General features: G+C 41.4%; 1 long non-coding RNA gene across 1 annotated transcript; it reads right to left on the reverse strand.

The window, feature by feature from the left end:
* Window positions 1-259: 259 nt before the first annotated feature.
* LOC141140813 (uncharacterized) lies at window positions 260-6,306 on the reverse strand. Its single transcript, XR_012244002.1, has 2 exons — window positions 5,002-6,306; window positions 260-761 (listed from the first exon to the last, which is right to left on the reverse strand). It is a non-coding gene; the product is annotated as an uncharacterized lncRNA (long non-coding RNA).
* Between the last annotated feature and the right edge of the window lie 4,681 nt (window positions 6,307-10,987).

Here is a 10,987-nt window from a genome sequence, read left to right on the forward strand (position 1 = left end):
TGCTTCTGTCACACAAATGACTACTTGATGCCTCAAACCATGTGATTCAACATGGACAATCAAAGAGGGAAGAAAGCACTCATCATACAAGAAAGTGTGACCTGACACACCAGTAATGGGGCAGGCATTTTCATATGTATTGTCTGTATGTTTGATGTATGAGTAATCTATGAATTTATCCTATTAATTATGCCTGTTAAATCAGATTAGGGAGTCTCCAAACAAGACGATCAGATGAGATAGTAGATCCAAGTCTCTGTAAAAGAAAATTAGGTGCTTTATTCATACACTGCAGTGGAAAGACACAACACACACCGATATCCAGCTCTACCGGGCCGAATGAAGAAGGAAGTGTCTCTGACTTACAAACATCAAGTTTAACAATATATACTTATGAATATGCATAAGGTCTAGGCGTGTTATAGGTGTGACCGTATAGTTTAGTCCAATCAGCATTCATATCTTCTTAACAGCAAGGGAACAATTATGTAGGTGGTTACATCATGTGACTGATAGTAAGTGAAAGAAAACATGGGTGCTGCCATGACAGTACCGGATCAGTCCAGCTAGATAAGACAGTTCATTTCTTGGAGCAAAAAGGGAGTAAACTGTTGCTTCTTATCTGGCAGTGAAGGTCATCATAAGTGAAATAAAATAATATTTTATATAACTAGTTTTTTGTAGTTGTGCCTAAAAAGTCCAAAAGTCTCTCCTTTTTGGTTCTTGAACAAGAAGGTCATCATAGACTGAAAACTCTGTGTCTAAAAAATAAAACAAGCAAGTGCATTACAAATTCTTAAAGTGATAGTCTCTCTCTCTATATATATATATATATAAAAAACTCAACATTATCAAACCCCTATAATTCTACTCATGCCTATATGATGATTTGTAACATGTGTTTTTATTCGATTTACCAATCATGTTCATTGAACATTTGTACTATATGTCATGAGCCTATATATTTATGTGACCACAAATATATTATTGTTGATTGATACAAATGTTTTTTTAACAATATGGTATGTCCAACATGATTGTGAAAATAAATCTTATGAATTTTGTGTATATATCTCATGTATCATCATTTGCAATGTCACGCTTCATTCAAAGTCCCACTCTCCTTTTCTTTTTTCTGTATTTTGACAATTACATGAAGTTTATGCAGAGAGTGAATATTTGCAGTGTTGACCCCTCTTTTTCAAGACCTCTGCAATTTGCCCTGGCATGCTGTCAATCAACTTCTGGGCCACAATTTGACTGATGGCAGCCCATTCTTGAATGCTTGCAGTTTGTCTGAATTTGTGTGTGTGTGGGGGTTTGTTCACCTACCTCTTGAGGATTGACCACAAGTTCTCAATGGGATTAAGGTCTGGGGAGTTTCCTAGCCATGGACCCAAAATGTTCATGTTTTGTTCCCCAAGCCACTTAATTATCACTTTCCTTATGGTAAGGTGCTCCAGCATACTGGAAAAGGCATTGTACCTCAACAATCTGTTCTTGGATGGTTGGGAGAAGTTGCTCTCGGAGGATGTTTTTGTACGATTCTTTATTCATGGCTGTGTTCGTAGACAAAAGTGTGAATGAGCCCACTCACTTGGCTCCCCCAGAGGAAGGCACGTGATCCCTGTGCCTAATACGCGTCGGGGAGGGGTAGGACGGAGCTGTCAGCAGGGAAGGAGAGGAATATACACCACACCGCACGCCATACGAGCCGCTGCTAAACGAAATACACCTGTATAGTTTGGTGCACTGTAGCACCTGCATACTGTGAGTACCCTCCTGGAGGAACTTCTTTTACTTTAAATAAATCCCTTACTATATTACACCATGGAGCTTTCTTTTTCTCTTTTATGAATGATGTTTTACCTGTGAGGATTGGACATACATCATTGCATCCTGAGTGAGCCCAGGAGTGGCCCCAATGCGTGTTTTGACACTGTTTAACTACCGTGTCACACGAATAGAGGTGAGCGCAAGTGGGGGATCACGGGAGAGCACATCCAGCTTGTTGTGATTTGGACACTTTTCAGGAGAAGCTTGATGAACACTTAATTCATGGACACTGTTTTCTTGCACTTCTTTGTTTCAGTTTGAATGTACTTATCGGATTTTGTTTGGACACTTGATTGTCACAGGATTTGCACTTATTAATTAGGTCTATATTCATGCATGATGCACTTTCAGCATTTTATATAAGGATTGCACTTTTATGTGGATGCACTTTGTGAATTTTATATATAAGGATTGCACATTATATATATATATATATATATATATATATATATATATATATATATATATATATATATATATATATATATATATATATATATATATATATATATTTTTACATGTAAGTTTTTATTAGCATACTAATTATGGTTTAACATTTTTGCACAATTAGTTTATATTTTATACTCAGTTTATATATATTCATATTTTTTTTCAATTCACATTTTTAGCGTGAGCACAATTGATTTTATTTATTAGCAACACCACACATGAATGGTCTCAGGATGCTTTACTGTTGGCATGACACAGGACTGATGGTAGCGCTCACCTTTTCTTCTCCGGACAAGTTTTTTTGCTGATGCCACAAACAATCAAAGGGGATTCATCAGAGAAAATGACTTTATACCCCAGCCCTCAGCAGTCCAATCCCTGTACCTTTTGCAGAATATCAGTCTGTCCCTGATGTTTTTCCTGGAGAGACGTGGTTTCTTAGCTGCCCATTTTGACACCAGATCATCCTCCAAAAGTATTCCCCTCACTGTGCGTGCAGATGTACTCACACCTGCCTGCTGCCATACCTGAGCAAGCTCTGCACTGGTGGTGCCCCAAACCCACAGCTGAATCAACTTTAAGAGACAGTCCTGGTGCTTGCTGGACTTTCTCGGGCACCCTGAAGCCTTCTTCACAAATGCAATGACATGTTTTTTATGGAATTAAGTAAATTTTCATGCAAAAGAGGGACTTTGCAATTAATTGGAATTCATCTGATCACTCTTCATAACATTCTGGAGTATATGCAAATTGTCATCATAAAAACTGAGGCAGTAGACTTTGTGAAAATTACTATTTGTATCATTCTCAAAACTTTTGGTCACGGCTGTTCTCGCAAACACAGAAGTACCCAAGCATTAAAATCCATGGTGCTCGCTTCAGCATGTGTGGTGACACCAGCTAGCTAAGCTCTGGCTGATGTGTTTCATAACAATGCAATTCGGAACAAATGACATCAGCCCTGACCTCAATTGTGATGAGAAGTCTGTGCTTGAATACTTCTGTACTTCCATGTTTGTGAGTATGCATCATTTTTTAATAAATGCCACACAATTTTGCATGTGATGAGTGACATGGTGTGTGCGCGGTGATCACGGGTGCGTCATTGCGTCACTTACCGCGTGTGATCTGCCTTGTGTTGATCTGTGCCCATTGGTCCACCTTCTAGGGTTGCATGTAGAAGTTCGCCAACTTAGTTAGGTGCGCTAATACCTTCCCCTGTTGCCTCCCCACTCTTGCTGGTAAATGCCCGCGGATAGTCACGTGACGACATGACGCGTCATGTGATACGGTGTTTTGGTGCCAACAATCATGCTGTCACGCCCTCTGTGTTACCCTATGCTCTTCTATAAAAAAGGGAGTGTTTGGAGATCTGGCTTACACACGGAGGGGAAAGCTGTACACACTGGAGTAGTGTTCAAGGGTAAGCTTTGTTCTTCTAGGGAACTGTCATGTAATGGTTGTTTACGTTCAGTTACTCATCCCATCTATATACCTTATTTTCTTTGTAGGGGTATATATTCTCCCTCGCTTATGTGGCATTATCTGCCTGGGTCTTACCAATAGGCCTTCCCATTTGGGATAAATGTAATACTCATACTCTCAGGTGGGTGTTTATCTCTCTGTCCTATCTCTGTCTGCACTTAGGTTTTTACCTACTTATATTTTAAGTACCTAATAGGCGTTTATACTCTTTTCCTTGATATGCCATCTATCTTTATAATTTAGGGGATTCTATACCTATCTATCTAATATATTGGTATTGTAACTTTGGGGCCATATCTGGTAATCCTGGTAAGCACCATCCTTGATTTTTGCTTATTTATACCCGGTTTAGAGGACTAATGCCTAATTGTAGATGCTATCTATATATATTCTGTCAGATTCTCTGCCGGAAACGTTGATAGTGAGACCCCCCTTACAGCTTACCTCTGTGTGTGATTCATACCTTGGTACTCCTAAGTACAGTTTTTATGCAAACTCTATCCCCTTATATAAAACCTTAATCCTTTTAGACATTGTTTATATCCATATCTATCGACTTTAATTAACTGTATGGGTGCATCTTATCCTATAATGAATATTTTTTTGTTCCATTTAGTGGTATTTACTATAGACCACATGATATTTGTGCATGTTGTCAATGTATACATATATATATGGACTTTTGAAACTTCGTCTTTTTTGATGTTTGTTTAGTTTTGTGAGGTGTCCCTATACCCTGCACCACAGGCTTACCAGGCAAGCATATATGTTGTCACGTCTATGTTTGTATAGTTTATGTTTACATGTACCTTTCCTGGATAAATGTTGGAATAACTACTGTTATACTTATATAGATATGTACTACATGAAATACTGATATATGCACTTTTTCTGCTTTAAAATATACCAGCACCTGCCCAGTATCTGTCCTGAGGAAGCTAATACTCTAAATACTCTAGCAAAACGCGTCGACAAGCAAGTTCTTGGAGGCATTACTGGATCATTTCTTTTTACTTTGATACATTACCAAGTCAATCCTTATATTTTTGATCCAGCCCTCTGTAACTGCATTATTGTGTAACTGTTAACTGTGTCTATACAGGGTGTTGTTTTGTATGTTGTTTATGTTTTTTAACTATGCTGTAATAAAATTTATACTTTTTTAATGATTCCTTCTCCCATTATGTGCCCATAAAGTCCACCATTTTTTTTGAGTCTTTTAATGCTTACAATTATATTTTGGATGTTGGCATGGTGAGGGTCTTCCCTTCCCACACAATTTTATTGGATTGCACTACGTAAAGTATTTTCTTCCCTCTTTTATGGTCCATGTTAAGTCACATGTACTGAGGGGTCCAGTAGTCCTTGGTGATCATCACAGGAGTGGTTTACCAGTATTCCAGAGAAGACCTCGGAGTTTTGTATGTGCTTAGACCTCACATACATAGTGGGTCAAAAAGATCTGGTAAGAGGCTCAATATTCTGTTGATGGTGGTGCATAGGAGCTGACACAGAAGATTTTGTTCCATATTTTCACCAGACTCATTTTTTTTCACAAAGCCTATTTTGGATGTGGAATCTTCACATTATTTTGTGGATTTATGCTGTAGAAATAGAATAGAATAGAATTTTTTCTTGTATTGCATATTTGGTCATAGAGTTTTAAGAGGCATTTTTTACACAGTAATATCAACTGGCTTATGGTAGCATGGTCTAGTGTGATGGGCGAAGTTTTCAGTATACAGACCACATTGTATATTTTACAAATGTTAGCTGGCTGAAAAAAAATGAGTTTTATCAATTAATGAAAATTTTAATAAATGAAAATGAAGTTACCTCCTAAATCCAGAAGTGCCCATCAGAGTCCTCCTTAGGTCAAGGAGTGCCTATCAGAGTCCCCACCTACATCCATGTGTGCTCAAAGACCAGATGGCAGAAGTTCAGTCCTGGACTTGAAAATTCTATAAGTTCCCATCTGTAAACATTGCACTGTTGGCATGGTCACACAGAAGTTAGCCGTTTTAGAAAATAATATATGTTTGCAGGTAAATGGAAATTTAAAATCCACTGAATTCCAAAATGTCTTTTCTTGCTGTTACATACTCTATACAATTTGATTTTTAAAGAGAGCTTTACACCAGACCATTCATTTCCAACAACATTTTTCCCATTAAATTATACGTGCATGTAATGTATTTTACGCATGCTTTTTACTTGTAAAAGGCCCCCTTGTGTAGATTTCCAAAAGCCCTAAGGCTGCTGCTTGGCATTGCCACCTTGGATGTGTTGTCAGCAGCTCCGGTGAGCTGCTATTCAAGCTTCATTAAAGCTGAACTCCAGGGAAAAGAAAAATCCTTCATTGCAGTTGGGCTGCTCACACGCTACAAGGGTTAAATGTGTTGCAAAGTTACAGTCTAGGGCAGGGTTTTTCAAGCGGGGTGCTGCGGCCACATCCCAGTCTGAGTGCTACTTGTGTTAACTCCAGTGGCAGTGCGACTCTGTGAGAGAGAGGGCACAGTTCGTACAGCTCTCTCTTCTTCCCTGCAGCTATGTGTACTATTTCTGGCATAGCAGCCCAGATAGCAAGCATAACTTGCCACAAATTTTTGGCAGTGTTGAATTGTAAGTCTTGTTAACTTGCTGCACACTTTTACTGGCAAGTTGTATACTTGCAGAGCACTTGAAGCACAAGTTCTAGTTGACACTTTTTGAACTTATAGCAAATTTGCATGGCAAGTCTCTAGCAAGAGCAAAGTTGCAGTGGTGAGTCTACAGCAATAGCTCTGCAAGTCACAGTGACCCCTGTGGTGGGATGAGTCCTGCACAACATAACTGAACTAGAACTTGCGGCAGACTTACAAAAAAAGTTGATCTGGAGTCATGCAATTTAGATTTGCTGCAATTGTGCAACAAACTTGTGAAGCCCGGCAAGTCTAGCAATAGCTTAGCAAATCATTTTCAGACTTGCAGCTCAACTGATTGCTATCTGGGAGAAAGCTGTGCGGCTGCCTGTGTGTGTCCTAACAACTGATGATGTCACTGGTTGTCAAGGACATATTGGGTGGCACTACAGCTTTCTGTTTTGTCGGCAATAGTACACATAGCTGCAGGGAGGAAGAGACAGCCGTACAGGGTGTGCTCTCTCTCCCCCCCACAGAGTCGCACTCCATGGGAATGAAAACACGCAGCCCACACACTGCACAGGAGTTAAGCAAAAACGCCCACACTTGTGCATGGAGGGGAGATGGGGGGGGGGGGGATTTGAGAGGCTTGTGCAGGGAAAGGGGTGAATTGGAACGGGGATTTGGGAACAGAAGGGTTTGCGCTGGGAGGGGGGTTGGGGGGAGTTGTGCTAGTAGGGATTTGGGGGAGTTTGTGCTAAGAGGAGGAATTGGGGGGGGGGGATTTGAGGGGGTTTGTGCTAGGAGTGGGGATTTGAGAACAGGGGGGTTTGAGCTGGGGGTGGATGGGGGCTAGGAGGATGGATCTTGGGGGCGTTTGTACTAGGAGGAGGAATTTGGGGGGTTGTGCTAGAACAAGGGATTTTTGCTAGGAGGGGGGATTGGAGTGGGGTCTGTGCTAGGAGTGGGGACTTGGGAACAGGGGGGTTTGTGCTGGGAGGGGGAATGTACTAAGAGGGGGAATTGGGGGGGAATTTGGGGGGGGGGGTTGTGCTAGGAGGGATTTGTGAACAGGGGGGTTTGTGCTGGGGGGTGGAGGGGTTGTGCTAGGAGGGGGGATCGGGGGGGGGGGGGGATTTGAGGGAGTTTGTGCTAGGAGGGGGGATTGGGGGGGGTTGCTAGGAGGAGGAATTTGGAGGAGTTACAAACCAAGATCACTGGACTCTGCCTCAAAGCATACATTTTAGGGCTTGTTCACACCAGGTGCAGTGAGGTAATGTGTAAAATTGCACGTTTTCTTGTACAGTCACACGTGGGTGCCATTATTTCATAATGACACCCCCACACATCTAGCAAATGCGTGTAGATTCGCGCCCATTATAAAATGCGACGCGCAGAATCATGCAAAAAAGCACGTGCTGGCATGCACCTCCTGATGTGAACAAACTTTCAGACTTGTGTGCCCCAGGATTGTGCACAATTCTAAAGGGTGCCTTGACTGAAAAGAATTTTAAAAATACTGGTCTAGGGTACCAGAAAAAGACAGTTTTACTTACCCAATCCTCAACTTCCTCTGCACTGTTAGACCTGTCTTCTCAACCTCTTCTCCCCTATAATTCATGATAGAACAAATGTCTCAACATATTGTGCATAGTAGTTATGGTATAATATAATAATGGATTTCAATAAGTAAGACCTGAACAATTCATAATATAAGACACTTGTCTGGACATCTTGGTACATGATAATAGACCTATGGTATGTAAACTGCAATTGTAATGGTAGCATATAGGCATTGTAGCAATAAGAAATTAGTTCATTCTAATAGACTGTAATATGGTAGATATTGGACATAAAAACTGTGACGTAGCATCATAAAAAAGCTCTATGCGTTTCGTGGTTACATTACCACTCACTAGGAGCATAGTTTTGGGGGTATCTATAATAGAAAATGCCCCCCCCCCCCCAAAAAAAAGGTAACCAGATTCCAGCTGAGGTATTAATGTTTGATAGTGTACATGGCTCACATTAGATTCATGACGCCACGCCGCTGACATGTTTGTCCATCTGTGTACTCAACGAGGGAATCTGGGCGCCAAACGCCGAGAACGCTTTGCGGCTCGGGCGGTGGTGCTGCTTTTCCCTCATTACGCAGCATGACGTTGCCGGTCACCATTGGTCTACGGCTGGTATATTTATCACACACGCACCCTGCTTACACTTTAGCTCGACCCACTGGCTAACACACTACTGCACTTCTGGATTATACATGTTTTTCTCTTAAATACCCTCACAGGTATTTAGTCTTTCATATTCTCACTACTTATTTCACTTATTTACAATTTTACTTCACGCCATACTTTCCGTCTAATTTCAAACTACTCTCTCCTTTTCACTTTCATGGAAATTTTCCCTCTATACACATATTTGGGTGTCTCCTCTCCAGTATATTAGTTGTGGTGTTAGTTTACTGTTACTCTTATTGATTTTTTACAGATACCCTTGGTAATTACTTATAATGTGAACCATGTACACTATCAAACACTAATACCTCAGCTGGAATCTGGTTACCTTTTTGTTGGTTTCTAAGCCGTGCCTCTAGTGTTACCGTCTCAGCTCCCGGGAACAACGTCTCCTACAGTGCCTTCTACCATTAATACTACCATCAGCCTTACCCATATGCTACAGGTAGGTGAGAGTGTTTGGGACAATCTATGTTCCCCCTCTTTCTTCTGTGTTTTACATTCTTTTCTATTATCTTATATAGTTTTTTTTTACAATTACAATTGCAGTTTACATACCATAGGTCTATTATCATGTACCAAGATGTCCAGACAAGTGTCTTATATTATGAATTGCTTATTGAAATCCATTACTATATTATACCATAACTACTATGCACAATATGTTGAGACATTTGTTAAATAAATTCATGATATATCTAATGAGATCTAATATTATATGATTGTATTTATTATTTTTTACTACCTTACGTGTGTATGTACACCTTTTGTAATAAATAATTATGTTATACATTGATTGGTTCATCTGACTGAGTTATGTGCTTCATATAAAGTCCCACCATCCTTTCCTCTTTTGCTCAATTTATCGGGGATGGAGGTATATGTTACTATTGCACCATATAAAGTCCCAACCCATTTTAGCTTTAGGCTTTGTTTTTCTCTTCTCCCCTATGCTTCAATGATGGTAGGTCCTCTGACATCATCAACTACAATGCAGGGCCCATAGCCTTGTGTAAGACGTGTGGATGCCACATAGCAAGGATAACTTGCCACAAATTTGTGGCAGTGCCAAATTGTAAGTCTGTTAACTTGCTGCACATTTTCATTGCAAGTTGTACACTTGCAGAGCACTTGAACCACAAGTTCTAGTTGACACTTTTCCTATCTGTAGCAAAGTTGAGTGGCAAGTCTCTAGCAAGAGCAAAGTTGCAGTGGTGAGTGGTGACTATTGCACAACATAACTGAACTAGAACTCGCAGCAGACTTGCAGAATGTTTGCAAAGAAAGTTGATCTGGAATCATGCAATGCGGACTTGCTGCAATTGTGCAACAAACTTGTGAAGCCCGGCAAGTCTAGCAATAGCTTAACACAGTGATGTCCAAACTATGACCCTCCAGTTGTTAAGGAACTACAACTCCCATCATGCCTAGTCATGTCTGTGAATGTCAGAGTTTTACAATGCCTCATGGGAAGTGTAGTTCCGCAACAGCTGGAGGGCCGTAGTTTGGACACCCCCCTTAACAAGTCATTTTCAAACTTGCAGCACAACTGCTTGCTCTCTGGGATGCAGAAGAACAGTCAACTGCCAGATCGTAGGGGAAAAGAGGACCCTAGACATAAATGAGCATTTAACCTTTGCAGTGCAGGAGTTATATTTTTCACACTGCACCGCACACCACTGCTGTGTTGTAATGTGAAGAGGGCACATAGAAAACAATTGTTTTCTGTATGCCATAGCCGTGATCTGTGGAGTCTTATCCAGAAAAACACAGGTCACCATGTATAACAGTGTTTCTCAACCGGGGTTCTGCGGGAAATCTACATTATGGCGGATGTATACTGCCACTCTTGTCCTTAATGTGCACTGACACTCAGCGCGCATGAATATCCGATGGTACCTCTGTAGTTCCGGCTCCTATAAGGTCAGGGGGCAGAGCAGGGGAGGAGTGCAGAGAGCAGGAACAGGAGCCAAAGAAGGATGAGGTTTTATATGGCAGCACTGACCGGGCAGGAACAAGTGGCTCAATCCAAAGGTGAGCTCTTACAGCGGCTCTCTGCCTCCCCTCTGCACTGTGCAATGTGCTCCGATTACTCTGTTTCGCCTGCACTCTGCATTACGACAGCTATAAGAGTCTTATACCTGCGGCAATGCAGAGTGCAGGAGGGACAGGAGGGACAGGGAGCCATTGGAGCACATGGCTGGAGGTTAGAGATGGGGGCGGGGGGTGGGTGGACAGAGCTGGCAGGGGCACATGGCCACTGGTATGATGCATGTCAGGGCCGGTACAAGGGCAGGGACTAGAGGGTGCTGAGGGCAGTGCTGAGCCGCTCTTCACTGACAGGAGTGATCG

Source organism: Aquarana catesbeiana, linkage group LG04, assembly GCF_042186555.1.
Source record: "Aquarana catesbeiana isolate 2022-GZ linkage group LG04, ASM4218655v1, whole genome shotgun sequence".
NCBI lineage: Eukaryota > Metazoa > Chordata > Amphibia > Anura > Ranidae > Aquarana > Aquarana catesbeiana.